This window comes from Equus quagga, chromosome 11 (genome assembly GCF_021613505.1).
Source record: "Equus quagga isolate Etosha38 chromosome 11, UCLA_HA_Equagga_1.0, whole genome shotgun sequence".
In the NCBI taxonomy this organism is placed as follows: domain Eukaryota; kingdom Metazoa; phylum Chordata; class Mammalia; order Perissodactyla; family Equidae; genus Equus; species Equus quagga.
The window spans coordinates 39,295,773-39,312,946 of NC_060277.1; positions in this window are offsets into that span (position 1 = coordinate 39,295,773).

Sequence of the window (17,174 nt, forward strand, 5' to 3'; positions counted from 1 at the left end):
TCTGATTCTTATGTTGACGGTTACTTTTATATTATTAATTCTCCTGATCGTTTATCTTGTATTTATGAATAATCTTCACTTATTTACGAGAAACAAATCAGCAAATGAAGTGCAGTCTATACAGGTATACGCACAATTCCCACAAATATACTGACTCTCGAGTACTCTTGAGGTGTAAGTTAGGATATATATGTCACTGCAGGCCAACTGCACTTATTTCCTATGTTGCTGTAATAAATTACCAGAAACTTAGTGTCTTAAAATAAAAATTTACGTTCTTACAATCTGTAGGACAGATGTCCAAACACGGGTATCACTGGGGTAAAATCAATGTGTTGGCAGAGCTGTGTTCCCTTCTGAAGGATCTAGAGAATACCTTTCTTGCATTTTCCAGCTTTTAGAGGCTGCTAGCATTCATTGGCTCCTAGGACCCTTCCTTCTTCAAAGCCAACAATGGCCGGTTGAGTCTTTCTCACGTCACATCACTCTATCTAAAATTGACTTTTCTGCCTCCCTCCTTCACTGTTAAGGGCTCTTGTGACTGATTACATTGGGCCCACCTGGATAATCCAGGATGTCTCTCTATTTTAAGGTCAGCTAATTAGCTACCTTAATTGTATCTGCAAGCTTAGTACTCCTTTGCCATTTAACAAATTATTCACAGGTTCTGGGTATTAGGACGAGGACATCTTTGGTGGCTATTACACTGCCTACCCACCACTCTAAGGTGTGGTGTTCTTTTAACCACAGCTTCAGTAGAAATATTTTGGGGTACTCACTCTATGCATACCCCTTCTCAAAAAATGTTTGCCCATCTCCATGGGTCACAGCCAAATGGAGCTAGGGTGAGTAACTGAAGAAGGAGCCTATTTACAGATGAAACAATAATTTACAACATCTAAAAATTAGTACCAAAGATAACCTGGTCAAGTAAATTATCTGTTCTGGGGATCTGAACTTAGAGATACAGAGGGAAGATACCAGTTATCTGTGGATTCAGGAGCTACAAGGTTATGCAGACTTGGAAGCTAGGATGGCAGTAGCATTTTTTAGCATGTGTAATTAAGCTAAGGAAGCTGGTTGAGAAAGAGAGGGAGGATGGAATACTTTCCTTGTTTTTGTTGTTGAATTTTTTGAGGATTACTGGTAAGGTATTTTGTAGAAAGTCCCCAAATTGATATTTGTCTGATGTTTTTCTCATGATTAGACTAGGGTTCTTGATTTTTGGGGAGGACGACCACAGAGGTAAATTGACATTCTCATCACATCCTATGAAGGGTACGTACTATTAACATGACTTATCATTGGTGATGCTACCCTTACTTACCTGACTGATGTAGAGTTAGTTTTCTCTCCTGTAAAGATAAAAAGTGGGGAATTATCTTCCACCTTCTAGAGGGTGGAGTATCCAAATAAACTATTTGGAATTCTTCCACCACTAACATTTGTCTATTGTCCTTCTATTTATTTATTAAATCACTTATTTATACCAATATGGACCTATATATATTTATTTAAATTTGGGTTATAATTTAATTTTTCTCTTTTAGAGTCTACTCGTTTTTTACTAACTACACTTCTTGGCTCTCTTGTCATTTTGTACTCATTATAAAATAAACTTCATGCCTATTGCTTTCATTGCTCAAATGACTAAAAATGTCTATCTCCTGACTTCTCCCAACTACTGATTGAGGAGACTTTCTCATGGATGTCGCAATGGCATCTACAGTAGGCCCCGGCTAGGCCCATTGTGTTCAGTCCCTATTAGACTTCTTTGTATCAGAAGATACAGTGGTCATGTGAGCCCACAGACAAATCATCAATAAGTAATTGCAATGCATATGTACATGCAAGTCTATTAATAATTATTTAATCTAAAGTCAATGATGATAAGTTGGCACTGATCCTGTTAGAAAATGTGCATACAACTTGGTAGTTAGGTCTGGAGAACATGATTGGTGACATAAGAAGCTTATTAAACCTGTATTGAATGCATTCTATGACTTGGCAGGACTCCACCTAAACGGGGTATAATATCATCACAATCAAGAGGAACACATAACCTGAGAGGAAATTAGAAGACAAAATTCTCCAAAAATGACTGGAGAATCTCAGCGCATCAGACTGAACCTGTCCATGATGAAACAATATACGTGTTTCCATCCTCCCAAATCAGATCCTCTCCTGCTTTGCCTTATCTCACTGAGTGGCACCACAATTACAAGATAATGCCAAACTCCTTTTCAAAATAGTTGTACCAATTTATGGACATGTTATCTTTGATGCTGCATTATTCCTTTTCCTTCATATCTAATTCAGCACTGAGTCCTAGATATTGCTTTCTATATGTTTACCTAATTCATCAATTTATGTTTATTTTTGTCACCGGTATTCTAGTTCAAAATATCATCTTTTCTGCTTGGTAGGACTTTTAAAAATGTTCTATCATATTATCCACATCCATTCCTGACCAAATCCACTCTAGTCTCCACAGCTTGGCCAGAGAGTCTTGGTAAAGCATACATAGGAGCCCTTTACCTTCCTGTTTATAACCATGAATGGAATTCCACTGCTCTTGGAATTAAGACAAAATATTCTAACCTAGTTTATAAGTTCTTTGTAGTCTGTTACTTTTGTTGCTCTTCAGCCTCTTTCAGTACCACATTCCCTCTCACCCTCTCTATTAGAGTCACGTTGGCTTGCTTCATCCCTTGGGATAGGCCATGCCCCTTCCGTCCATCACGCCTATGTAGTTCGTTTGCATGAAGTCATCTTCTCTCTCTCCTTCCCTAGGCAATGCCTGTAATCATCCTTGAGATCTCAGTTTGAGCATCACTTCCTAGAAAGCCTTTCCTTATCTTTCTGATGACATCAAATTACTCTAATGTGCTGTGATTAACCACAGCCCCATAAACACCGGCGCCATACGTTTCTCCTCGCAGCACTGATCACAGTGGCAATGCCACATTTAATTGGCTATTTGATTTGAGGAATGACTTTTTCTTCCACTAGATTTTAAATTTCATGAATGTAGGAATTTGATGTATATTTTATTCACCCCTACATCTCTACCACTTAAAATGATATCTAGCACATAAAAAGTACTTAACAAATATTTCTTTAATAAATACATAAATAAGTAAATCAGTTACCTTTCCAAATGAAGAAACAAAAGCCTAGAGGAATGAAGTGCAAGATAATCAATTTGTCAAGGTAGAGAGTAGAATGATCCTCCTAAATTTTACTCCAAATTCTCTCATCCGGTGCTCCCTTGTAATTGAAGTTATAAAGAAAGTAAGGCCAAACCAACTAAAATTTAGGTACAAAAATATGATATATTTATAAGCTGTTGCTAATGAATGTGGCAAAGTGTTTTTCACAGCTACAGCTTGATTTATTTATATATTTATTTTACTTCAGATACATAGAATTAACTAAGATATAGTCTTTGATTAATGACAGACATTATTCTTTCATGAATGTTCTTTTTAAATTTAACTACGTGGTTTTGTTTGTTTTTAATAATAGAACAAACACTCATGAAACTACCATTAAACAAAAACAGTAAAATCTTGCAAATCTCCTCTGCCTGTCTTACCATTTGTGACCTCACCAAATGCTATTCTCATAATTCCCTCATTTTTCTAAAATTATGTGCGATTGTGTGTGTTTGCCTCAGCCCCAAATGAAGAGATCCTGTGGATACACATACTTTCAAACATTTGTTATTGTTATCAGACTTCAAATTTTTTTCCAATATAATGGGTGTAAAATGATAACTCAAACTTCATTTGTATTCAATCAACCCAATAATGGGTTTGAATCATCAGATTTTTATTGTCCATTAATTTCTTTTATTCTGAGTTGTATAGGCCAGAGTTCATTCTCCTTTTGTAGAATAAGTTATTTCACTGAAAATCATGAAAAAATAATCTTTCAAATTACTTTATTTGTGATATGCCATTTTTACTATAGTGAACTGTTAAAAGTACATAATTTTAGAAAGCAGAAAATAGAAATGTATAATGTTCATCCTATTTTTACTCCTTTTAACTTTTTCTTTTTACTTTTGGAGACGAGTAGAGGAGTGGATTTAGTTTAACAAATTGATCCACTAGCAAGCAGGTGGGATTCTACTGGTGTAATAAACATGACATTTAGGAGGAAATCCCTCACTCTGAAGTGATAGGAATGATTAATTTGTGTATATGTGTTTGTGTGTATGTTTATATCTATGTCTGTGCTCATATGTATACATATGAATAACAAAATCAATGTTAAGGCAACATCCACGTGTCACTTGGTCCATGCTGCAATTCACTGACACTTAGCGGCAACATATCTTTGGGATTAATCTACACAGGAATTTGCAAAAATGATCCACATCTTCATTTTGCAAACTCTTCCTTTTATAAATTATGGCTAAAATATTATCTCAAAATAATCAAAAAGAATCTAAAAATACAATTTTATTCATTTATCTAAAGTTTTTTAGCTGATAAATGTGATTTCCAATCACCAGCGGGAAATTGTTCTGGAGCTCAATCTAATATGCTATCACCATTAAGTAAAATTGATGCTCAGGAAGATGAGTCCTGTTTATCCTGGCACCTAAAGCATTAACATGTAGGTGCATATGCAGTCTAGTATCTGCAGAAGTCTTCTAAATTATTTAAATTTGTATATTAGCTAAAGAAGGGGAAATGTGTGCTTTTTAAAAATGAAACTGCCTTAAGCTTACTCTAAAATCCAGGTAGCATTTACTCCAAAAACCCTTTCCAGAACGTCATGAAGTTTCAGAAGTGTCATTGGAAATCGGTAATTCCCTAGAGAGCAAATACCTTATAGGGGAGGGCACTGGTCAGTGTGAATTCTGGTAATCGCGTATGCTGGATCAAACGTCTGCATTCCCAGCCAGTTACTAAAGTCAGCTCTGATCGACAGTCCCACGGCTGTTTAATTTTTTACCATGGCGATCAGCAAGGCTTCGCTCTTCCCTCTCATTTATTTACATTAATAATGGAATCTTTAGCTGCTATGCTCAGAGTTAAATGTTCTTCTCAGAAACAGTTTCTGGAGCCAAACTTCTTTTCAGTGTCAAGCAGGGCTCAAGCCATTGACTCATTGTTTTTGTTTTCCCAGATAATATCAAACATGTGTCCTAGATCGTGTATAGCGAACCTGCTCAGAAAAAGTTCTGACTGCATTTGGTGTACAAAGTTAATACAGCTGCCAGAACCCACATATTTTGATGTTGGCCAGATGTTGGCTATTTATGCATAAAAATGATGGGAAGAAAATATGCATCATCCATAGTCCAAGTTTTCTGCCAGCCATTACTTTCAGGAAGATTTTGATACTTTATTTATAGTATAATAGAATCAAATTATTAAGTGGGAAGAGTAAGTTATCCCACAAAATAGGCTCTTTGGAAGAATTATTATAAGAGTGACAACAAAGCAACATGATTTCCAATTATCTGTGATTGATCTCGTCCCCTGACTCCAAGTCACCCCTTGCCGTTCTTCTTTTAAATCTATGTACCCTACTGTCAAATCTTGAGGTAGTATGGGGTCATTTTATCATTGTCATTAGGACGTTATAGGAAATATATCATAGATGTACAAACAGAAAGTGAAAAATTGTTAGACTAGTGAATTGGGGAAAGTTTAGATGTTAAATCGCTTAAACAAAAGTACATCTTTTGGCATGAAATATCTGACTATTTCTCATACCTTAATTCAATTAGGTTATTCAGACAAGCCCTCTTTATATGATAGGGTTCTCATTTGCATTTGAGACCTGAGGCAAAATTAATTTTCCTTTCAGAAGGTATATAATAAAATCCTACTGGTATTGTCTCTCTTTAAATCCCTTTAGATGAGCAATCCTGGGAGCATTTCAAGCTTCTTAAAATACTTGATGGAATGGATAAAACCAAACTCTGAAGAACTAAGAATAGTCAGTTAGCACGTATGTCAGTATTAAATAGCCTCAAGAAATTAATGATCAAATGTCGAGTTTGACAGATATGAATTTCAGAGAAATAAGGAGGAAACCTAGAAAGAGTCATAACTGCTTGGCATCAGAGTTAAAAAATTAAACTCCTACCTTAATCATTCTTCTCTCTATATATAATGTAGCAAGAGTTATGGAAAATGCTGTAGGCAAATCTTTCTGCTTTTGACTACGGAGAGAAGTATGTCAACTAGGTCAGAATTAAGTGATTAATGTACGCAAAAAATAAAATAAAAACTCTATGTGTCTACATAGAAATTTTGACATAATTTTTAAATCAGGGAAAGGCAGAATTCGTATATACATACGCAAGGAGTATTGGAAATCTGAGTATACTTTGCTATAGAGAACTAATTGCACATTCATTGTTCAATAAAATAAATAAAAGTGGGCCACTTTATGAATGCATTTGCATTGTACATAATTGTAATGACATTGGCAGGCACAAAAAAGAGGCCTGCTAGATTTTATCTAGTCTAGATGGTAAATCCTAAACATAAAAACAATTGACTGCTTAAAGCTCAGAGTTCGTATATCATTCTAAAGAGGCAAAAATGTTAAGTGAATGAGATTTTTGAATATTCAGTTGGTTTTTCTGAGGTGTAGATCAGATAAGTGTTGTGAATTCTACTGAGTCTAGAGAAAGAGATTCTTTTCTAAGATATGCTGGATGCCCATGGAACTATGCTGCAGGATTACTGCTTTGGCACTGAGCAATTCATTCACAAAGCCTGCTGCATTATGCTGACCAGTCAGAAGTACTCGAAACAAGAACATATTTGATAGAGGCTTGCACCATATAACTGTAGGAGGTGGTTCTGAGATCTACCAATTTTGTAGCTCTTACTTAGCAGGACTTGTGATCAGGTAAAGCATCTAGTACAAACTATTTGAATTCTCACCCAGTGTGCTGAGAAGAAAATTCTTTTGTAGAGACTGCAATAAAGAGGATCAATGACTGTGGTAGCAACAGATATGGTGGATATAAATCATGTGAAAAGAAATGGAAGCTTTATCACAAAAATCAGATACAGAATTGAGAATGGTTAAGTCATAGCATGTAACATAATGCAAATTTGGTTATCCTTGCACAGGTCCGGGATGATTTTAAACACAAAATAAGCTATAAATATTAGGAATACCATTAGGTATAAAATCTTTGCATTCCCAGGAAATAGCTTAGAGCCCAGCACACTGCATGCCCACGGGGACTGTTTTTTAACTGAATGAATGAAAGAAGGGATAAAATAAAAAATCAATTTTTGTAAGAACACATTTTGTATTATTGCTCTTAGCATCCCAAACAAGACAAAAAGGCAAAATAATTACACCTACCTGGGAGGAACTTTTCATCTCATGTATTTAATGCCACTTTATAGTCTTAAACTCTATGAATTCTTCCCCTGTAGCTAACATCTCCACCATTAGTTTAAAACTGCTCGGTGAAGTTAGGTGCCTGGAAAATGTTTTTGATTAGAACAAAGATAAAATATGCTTTTATAAGTAAAACTACATGGCAAATTAATATGTATCATCCACCAACAATTATGTTTTATTAGTCATCCCATCATAGAAAATCTGGGAATCGGATAAAGCAGAGCTCTTTGTTGTGCAATTCTCTCATTCAGCTCAATTAAATATAATTTCCACTTTGTGGCAGGAAGTAAATTGTAGGATAGGATCAATGGTGAATCTTTAAAAGAAAGCATTCCAGGAGCATTCAGTGTTGGAGCACTTTGATACTAAAATAGAATTTCAAGATGAATTTAAATGAAGATGGATACTCTACTAATCATCACTGGGAAGTTTAGCTATAAGACGCTCTCACATAACAACACAACAAGTGAATATGTTGGAAATTTTTCAATTGTATTAACTTCCTGCATTGTTTTGAAGCAAGATTTTTATTTTGATAACACTTATCATCATTTGAAGTACATGGTTGGATAACTCAACCTAAACTGTATAGTAAAATCTCGAAATTTTAGAAAGCTGGATTCAAAACAAGGATCCAGATTCATAAGTGGTTATTTCCTTACAGGTGAGCTTACTGCAATCAATTGTAATTCTACCTATTATATTCAATTTAAGAGGAACTCAGGAAATGGTGGGGTTTAGAGTTTGATGTAATCAAGGAGAAAAAAAAAACTACAGAAGTCAATAAAAATTGTCTCAGGACGTTTCTAAGAAGAGAGTTAAGGATATATTTTCTACTTGACTAAAGAATAAACACCTTCAGGAAATAAATGAAAAGTGTGAATTTAAAGGTGAAATAGCAGTGTCAAATGTCTAAGTCACTTGGGAAGAGGCTTCTGGCTCTTGATTTAAGGAGGAAAGGAGCATAAGTAATCATCCCCATTCATGCTTAGGGGAGGAATGGAATGCAGTTACTGGACAAGGAGGAAGTGTAAATTAATTTACGTAATTCTTCCTGCTCTTTTTCTTCTCTCAGTCACTCTATGGCCTTCGGAAAGTAGTAGTATGGTAGAATTGACAGGTTCGGTAATTCATTGGATGTAGGGGCCAAAAGAAAGAGGGATGGAATGATAGCTGTGATCTTTTGATTAGGGTGACAAGCGTATGTATGGTGGAGGGAGGGGACTGGTATGAAGGCAGCATTTATAAAAAGAGAAGTTAGAGGAAAATGGTGTAAATTTATAGTTAATGAGGTAGCATGTGACAATATGGCAGTAGGGCTCGGAGTAGAAACAAGAGCTAAATATATAAATTTTCAAGAAAATCATCCACAAAGCAAAGATAAATAAAGCTATGATTTTTGTAGAAGTGTTTTAAGGGAGAGATTTTAAAAGGAAGATAAAATATGTCTTAAGTTATGTGTTCGAGGAGATCTACATTTAGGACATTGAAAGCTAAAGAGACAGCAGAGATATATAAGAAGAAAAGACAGTTAACAATCGAGGAAAAACCAAGGGAAGCTAATGGAAGATCCATTTGAAGGGAAATACTCAACAAATGGAATGGGTGATCAGTAAAAGGCTGAGGCGATGGAACAGGAGGAGAGAGGGACTCAAGAGAAGAATAGGGAGCCTCGGTCATAAAGCAAAATGCTGAAGGAGATTTGGGAATAAGCGATGGTGTATGTAGATCACTTTTTACTCTGATAAGGAGTTGTGGCAGATGCAGATTAATAAAGACTGGGAGAAAATATGACGTGGGAAGGGAAATTGAAGATACTCTGTTTTTTTCTTTATGAGGATGAAAATAGAAAAGGTTTAGGGCCGGCCCGGTGGCGCAGTGGTTAAGTTTGCACGTTCCGCTTCTCAGCAGCCCGGGGTTCGCCCGTTCGGATCCCGGGTGCGGACATGGCACTGCTTGGCACGCCATGCTGTGGTAGGCGTCCCACATATAAAAAGCAGAGGAAGATGGGCACGATGTCAGCTCAGGGCCAGGCTTCCTCAGCAAAAAGAGGAGGACTGGCAGTAGTTAGCTCAGGGCTAATCTTCCTCAAAAAAAAAAAAAAAAAAAAGGAAAAGAAAATAGAATAGAAAAGGTTTGGAAAGATGATAGGAAAATATGAGCAGGAGTAAATGAGAGATGTTAGGGAGCTTCTAAATGAAGATGAAGAGCAAATGAATGTGGTGGAAATTTGCATGAGTTCATAAATTTCTTCAACCACACTAGGCAGCCTGGAAGCAGGTCCAATGAACATGAGACAAGTGCAAATGGAAGAGAGAGCTCAAGGGAATTAAAATCTCAGTAAAATAGTCACCAAAACTGCTATCAGATGTAGAGTATATTGTGAAAGGAAAAGAGGACAGCAGAGGGAGACAATCAGCCTCCAAGTCCATGATAGCAGTTTAGCACCGGAGCAGGTCCTGGGTTACGGCATTCACTCTTCATTTATCCATCAACCATTAACTTCTTGATCACTTACAATGCACTACACAGTGTGATGAGGACTTCAGCAATGATCTTCTCCCACTTGGTGAGGGGAAGTATTGAGTCTCCCAGAGAGCTACTTCATCTTTTATTTTTTTTCATATGTGGACCTAATTGAATTAAAAGAAACTAGGGCTCAGTCCCATGGCCAAGTGGTTTAGTCTAGGGGCTCCACTTTGGCGGCCCGGGGTTTCGCTGGTTCAGATCCACAGCGCAGATGTGGCAGATGAGGCAGCGTCCCACATAGCACAACCAAGGGGACCTACAACTAGAATATACAACTACGTACTGGGGGGCTTTGAGGAGAAGAAAAAATAAATAAATAAATAAAAGAAACTGAAGCATGAGAAACTAGGTCAAAATTTTTTCCCAGTTTATAGTGATGGGGAAAAACATGAAATGGCCCAATGCTATTTTTCTTGGGAGAGAGGTCTAACTTTCTGCTAAAGATAGTCACGTATTTCTGAGCTGATAAAATTTCCTAATTTTTTAGAAGTAATTTCATTCATACATCTAGAACTGATGTTTTTAAAAAGTGCCTGAAGGGAAAAACCAGGAAGTATTTTTGTTCTTGTTTTTCCCCTGACAGACTATTTCACTTTTATTGGCTTCATGATTTGGGGAATATTTGATAACAAGGCAAAACTCAAAGGGGTGAACTTTATTACTCTCGTTTATTTTGCTTCAGGGTCAAGGAGAGTTGAAACATTTATCTCTGCACTATATCTTGGACACATACTCCTACCATGGGCACTGACTCCTGGTCATACGGAAAAAGAAGCACACTGTAAAGAAAAATTTTGCTTAATACTATGTCTCCTAAATGACTGGGCCACTTCGTTAAACTAATATAAACAATAGTGCTAAACAGACTGATTTAGCAGAAGGTAGGTAGAAACTGTAAAGCTCTCTGAAAATACTAATTCAAATTGATTTTAAAAATTGGCTTTAAGACTTGCTTATAGCAAAAATCAGAGTTTTAGAATTGGAAAAGTTAAAATTTTTCACGTATAGATCGGGAAACAAAGACCAGAGAAAATAAATCATACACAGATTGTTGAAAAAAATTGCAACTAGAATCCAAATCTTCAGTCTCCCAGAGTATGGATCTTTCTGTAATCCCCTCAAAAGTGGTGATCATTCTAAAGTATTAGTAATTATAAAGAACGTTGTCAAACTAGTTGTCTGAACTGTCTTAATGAACAAAGTCAAAATTCCCAGTTATAATATATAACTGTATATATAATATATAAGATGTTTGATATATAAGATATGATATATATCTTTTATATATAATATATGATATAAGGTATATATGAGATACAGTAATCTTTATGCAAACTAGAACCAGTATCCAATATTATTTAACTTTTATTTTTGTTTTAATTAATGATTCTCAGTGTTCCACCAGTCCATCAATTTGACTGATTTTATTCTTATTTTGTATAGTATCTGATTAATTGAATAGTGTTTTGAATTTCTGTAACTATTATATCAAAGCTAGTTCAATTGCAAAGGGATACTAAATTACCGAATTCATTACTTTTAACCAAATTAATAATATTTTCTAAGTTATTAAAATTTTTGCAAACATTAGGAAATTTTCTAATCACCAATTTAAATGAAGTCAATACACATACCAATAGTGACCCTATCATCCATCTTATAAATGGAAAGTATCTTAGTGTTTAGTTAGCCAACATTTTCTTTCTAGAGTTATGAAAATTGAAGAGGGTTTCAATTGTGCCTGGGCCAACCAGCAGACAGTTACCATATTTGAGATTAGAATCCAAGCCTTGTAATTCCTCTACTAGAGCTTTTTAAAAAACATATGCCATAACTTGAAAGCCCTTTCATTTGCTTTAATCTCTATGTTATTTGCTTATTTTTCTTCTATGGGTAGAGAATAAACCCTTAGTAAGCTGCCAGAATGTTCCAGACTCTGTGCTTAGCACTTTGCTTATGCTTATTATTATGTTTAACTCTTAAAAGAGTCTCTGATGTCATTTTACTACATTTTCCAGTCAGGGAAAGAAATTCAGATTACTAAATTTGCCCAAATAATATAAAGCATAGAGTGGCACAAAAGTTTGCACTAGGTTATTTTTCCTTCAAAACCCATTCTTGTTTTTTCTATAGAATAGCTCTTCCACATCCTCCAGAATCTCCTTTATTTTGGTTGTTAATTATGTAATATTTCTTAGCTCCCTTTTGTTTCAGCCATAAACATTCTCTTTAATTCACCAAATATTCTTCCTTTATCAACTTCTGATCAACCTGACATTTCTTTGCCATTTATATTTTTATTATCTGAGGAGTATTTCGTTTTTTCTACTTCCCAGTGGCATAAATGTCTCTTTATTGGAGATGGTGCTCAAATTTAATGTTGTTTATTTCCTGAATATTATCTTGCAGAGCAATACTATGTTGATACTGAGTTCTTAAAATAAAATCTCATTCCAGATAATGTACGGAAATTAAAGCAGAAACCCAGAGAGCAAACTTGTTTTCATCACTGGATGACCAACCAATGATTAGGCACAGATTATACTGAGATGGAACAGGGACTCATCTCTAAGGAAAATAAGCTGACTTTGCCTTTATGGCAATTTTGCATTTCTGAAACATTCAGCATGAGACTTTATGGCATGATACTTTATTGTTGATGGGACATCCTAAAATATTACTTTGTAAACATGGAGAGACCCATTTAACAGATGGCTTTACCAACACAAGGAAATTATCTGCATGTTTGGGGTCAAAACAAATTATAAACTACTCAACGAAAGACAAATCCAAAGGCTTTTGAGTCTTTTAACCATTGTCTACTCAACAATTTAATGAGAGATTAATAAAGACAAACATGTAAGTCAGAGGTGGTAGTTTCAGATCAATTAAAATGGCACCTAATCCTACACAGTCAGCTACATGTAATCAAAGGCATTAGTGATAAACAATAGAAATAAAATTTCAAAGATGTGATATCATATGCTGTGATCCAGTGTATTCTCTGCCTCTGGTTTGACATCTGTTTTTAATGAAACAATAAAAGGAAGTTGCCAGTTAATTGATTTTTTAAGAAGTTAAGATAGATACTTTTGGATTGATTTAAGGGGTCTACACCATAATTTTCTGTTTGGGCATTAAATTCTTCCATTTTCTTAATCTCTATCTCTCAATCAATCTCTCTTTCTCTACCTCTATCTTTATCTTTATTTCTGTCTCTCTCAGATACCATCCTTTTCCTGTCCATCAAGGATTTGACACTCTAGCTTGAGATAAATAGAATTTTTATGCTAAGTACTATTTATAGCTATAAGCAACAAAATACAGAATAGCAGATCTCGGATAGATTGACACTCGTAATAACAACTATTATCTTCTAAAGCTGTTTTCTGCTACTTAAAGGGGCAGCATCCATTACAGAAAGAATATACAAGTCATTCTTTAGATTATGGCTCCACTGGAAAAAGGTTTTGTTACTGCGATTGTTGCAAATCTAAGCATATTGCCTTTGGCTCTTTGAAATGAAAGCAGCTTCATTTCACTTAAGAAGGTTATGTGAACACTTTTAAATTGGTAACATTGGAATCCATGTGAGAAAAGTTATTCATCTCCATTTCTACTAGAATAATCTTAAGCCTGGATTTTCTGCCTTACATTCTTGGTACAAAGCCCTATTTGCGTCCTCTGCACCTCATCCATACATAGTATTCAGATTTACCAGAGTAATCTCCTTCAAACTTCATCCTGGTTCATGGAATATATGTAAAACAACATCATAGAGCATCTAGGAAATAATATAATGAATGTCAAAACATTATTAAGATAAAGAAAAAAATTAATTAAAATTTTAAAAATTATTGATACAATTTAAGGAGTATGACAACAGAAAAACTAAAGCAGATAACTTGAGGCCTTTTCTGTTGTCACACTCCTTAAATTGTATCAATAATTTTTGAAATTTTAATTTTGTTCTTTATTTTAAAATTTCTAAATGTTTGAGTCAGTATTAAATCATTTGTCATTATTTTCTGTATTTTGTGTATTGCTCTAGGTATTGAAGGCTGTTTATTTTACTCCAAGCATTACTTTAGATAAATCTCATAAATTCTTAGATATAATGTCTTCATATTCATTATATTATTTTCTAGATGTTCTGTGATGTTGTTTTACGTTTACTGCATGAACCAGGACTTATTTAAAACTACAGTATTAAAGGGGCCAGCCCGGTGGTGTAGTGGTTAAGTTTGAACACTCCACTTCAGCAGCCTGGGGTTTGCAGGTTTGTATCTTGGGCACAGACCTACACACTGCTCATCAGGTAATGCTGTGGCTGTGTCCCACATACCAAAAAAAAACAAAATGGAGGAAGATTGGCACAGATGTTAGCTCAGGGACAATCTTCCTCACCAAAAAAAAAAAAATATATATATATATGGATACACATAGTATTAAAATTTGTAGTTAGTATGAAATTTTTTTCTGGTTATACTATTTTCGTTTTCATTGACCTGTGGTCACGATATGGTTTCTGTGTTATTTCTTTTCATTTTTTTTTTAAAGATTGGCACCTGAGCTAACAACTGTTGCCAATCTTTTTTTTTTTTTCATCTCCCCAAAGCCCCCCAGCACATAGTTGTATATTCTAGTTGTGAGTGCCTCTGGTTGCGCTATGTGGGACGGCACCTCAGCATGGCCTGACAAGCAGTGCCATGTCCGTGCCTAGGATCCAAACTGGAGAAACCCTGAGACGCTGAAGTGGAGCGCATGAACTTAAGCACTCACCCACAGGGCCAGCCCCTCTTTTCCTTGATAGATAGTGAAGCTTTATCTTTGGTTTAACATATGACGAATTTTTATTAATGTACTCTGAAAAGAAATTATACCATCAATTTTCTATAATTTTAGGAATTATAATATCAATTTAAAATTTCAATTTTAAATTGAAATTAAAATATTGATTTTTATATATATTTATTTATCATATTTATTATGTACATCGTTTTATATTTATACAAGATACAAGTATACTCATATATACATATATGCACACAAACACATCAATCTATACATATATCGATTTATATGCATATATAAATCAATTAGCACTGCATTATGTTATTTTGTTCTATGTTGTTATTTTCTACTTGAGCTCCTAAGCAAAAGAATAAAATCAACTATTTTTGTGATTCTATTTCTTCTTTTATTTTCTGAAGACTTTATTGTGTCATACTATTTTGCTCAATTTTACCCATTTTTACTTTCTCTGATAAAGCCCCAGAAATCCATTTATTCATTTCCTTGGGTATTTTCGCTTATCCTTTTAAAGTATATTTTTTTGTATAGTTTTTAAGTATGTTTTTTACATGGAATTTTTCTTTGTAAACTAATATGAAATTATTTTTCCAGATGATTTTAATCCATTCATACTTATTTTCATTTTCAATTATGTTTTCATATTATTTTATGTTGTTATACTTATTTATTTTTTAATTTTGTTGATTTTTAAGCTTTGCGTTTGCTTTAGTTTTTTTAATATGTAGATTTTCTGATATTTAGGGAGGTTTGTATTTTGGTTGTAGTGGTCATCTTTATGATAATATCTTAATTTAAAACCATTAGTTTTTATTAATTCCATATCATGAAAAACTGTAATATCACCATATTTTCTCTACTGCTTTCTCTCCTCTCTCTTACCTACATCTGGTTTTAGTCAACAGTACTATTTTTATTTTTTATCTTTGCACTGCCAATGATGCTTTCAATGATATCATTTAATTTCCAGCTACTTTGGATAAGGTAATTGGTGAACTTACTCTACTTCCTATCTTCTTTTTCATCTCACATTTTTCTTTTAATTTAACCATTTCTGCATTGTGAGGCATATCACTTTTACATTTTTTCTGTCACTCTGTACCTGAAGTATATCTTAGACCTTATTCCATAGTTTCATATATTTAATGCTCACAACCTCATCTTTTACATGTTTGCCTGAAATTTCCCGCAGTTACTTAAAGTTTTTGTATGGTGATGCATCGCTTACTGATGGGGATATGTTCTGAGGAATGCATCATTAGGCAATTTCATCATCGTGGGAACATCAGAGTGTGCTTACATAAACCTAGATGGTAGAGCCTACTACATATCTAGGATATATGGTACTAATCTTATGGGATCACCATCATATATGTGGTCTGTCATTGGCTGAAACATAATACAGCACATGACTGCAGTTTAAGAAGAGCTGTTGGAAAAAAATATTTCCAAGCTTTCTGTATGTGAAGGCTTTACGGTTGAAAAGTATTGTTCCCATATATGAAATCCATAGTCGCACTTCTTCTCTTGAGCGTCTTATAACTTTGCTCCTATATCTTCTGGTATACGAGTTTTGAAGAATTCTGAGGCCAGGCTTATTCCATTTTTCTTCAAAATAGACATGACCTTTTGGCCTTAATTCCCAAAGAATTCTTTCCTTATCTTTGACATTTAGGGTATATCTTGATATTGACAATTCTGGATCAATTTTCTTTATTCGACAGTGTATCCTTTCAGCACGTAAAATTAAGATTGATTTGATTTCAGAAAAGTTTTCTTGAAGTATCATTTTAAGTATTTGTTATAGCTTCTGTTCTTTTTTCAGGGGCTCAGGGGGGAATGAAGATGTAAGCCAACAGGCTTTTCCTCGATAAGTCTTCTAAGTCTATCATTTTCTATTTTCGAGCTTAACTCTTTCTTTATTTTAAGTTAATTTTTATTAGTTTTGTCATTCATACTATTTCCTTTATTGGGTATTCTGCAGTGTCAATTATTTCTTATGCCTTTTCCATTTTATCCCTGTTTTTCTATACTGTTTTCAGGATTTCTACCAGCTCTTACGTCATTACCTTATGCTGTCTTTCCTGAGTTCTCACTTTTCTGCTTTGTGGTTGTAGTAATCAAAAGCCCATTAAGAAACAGATGATCTACTCAAATTAGACAACACAAATGAGAGTTTAATAAAAAAAAATTATTACAGCAAATTAATAAAGATGGTGAGGCACCTAAGGCTGGCAACTGTGGAAAACATATTATCACACCTAGGCCTGAAGGGAGAAAACAATTACTGCAACTCGGAGGAAACAGCAGTAGCTATAAGAGATGGTTACTATCAAGAGCTGTAACCTTCAGTGGGAGAACACAGCACACCTGTGTCCCAGCTGGAAGAAAGCTGGGGAATAAATGTCCTGACCTGAATCGTCTCCTGCCCATAGATC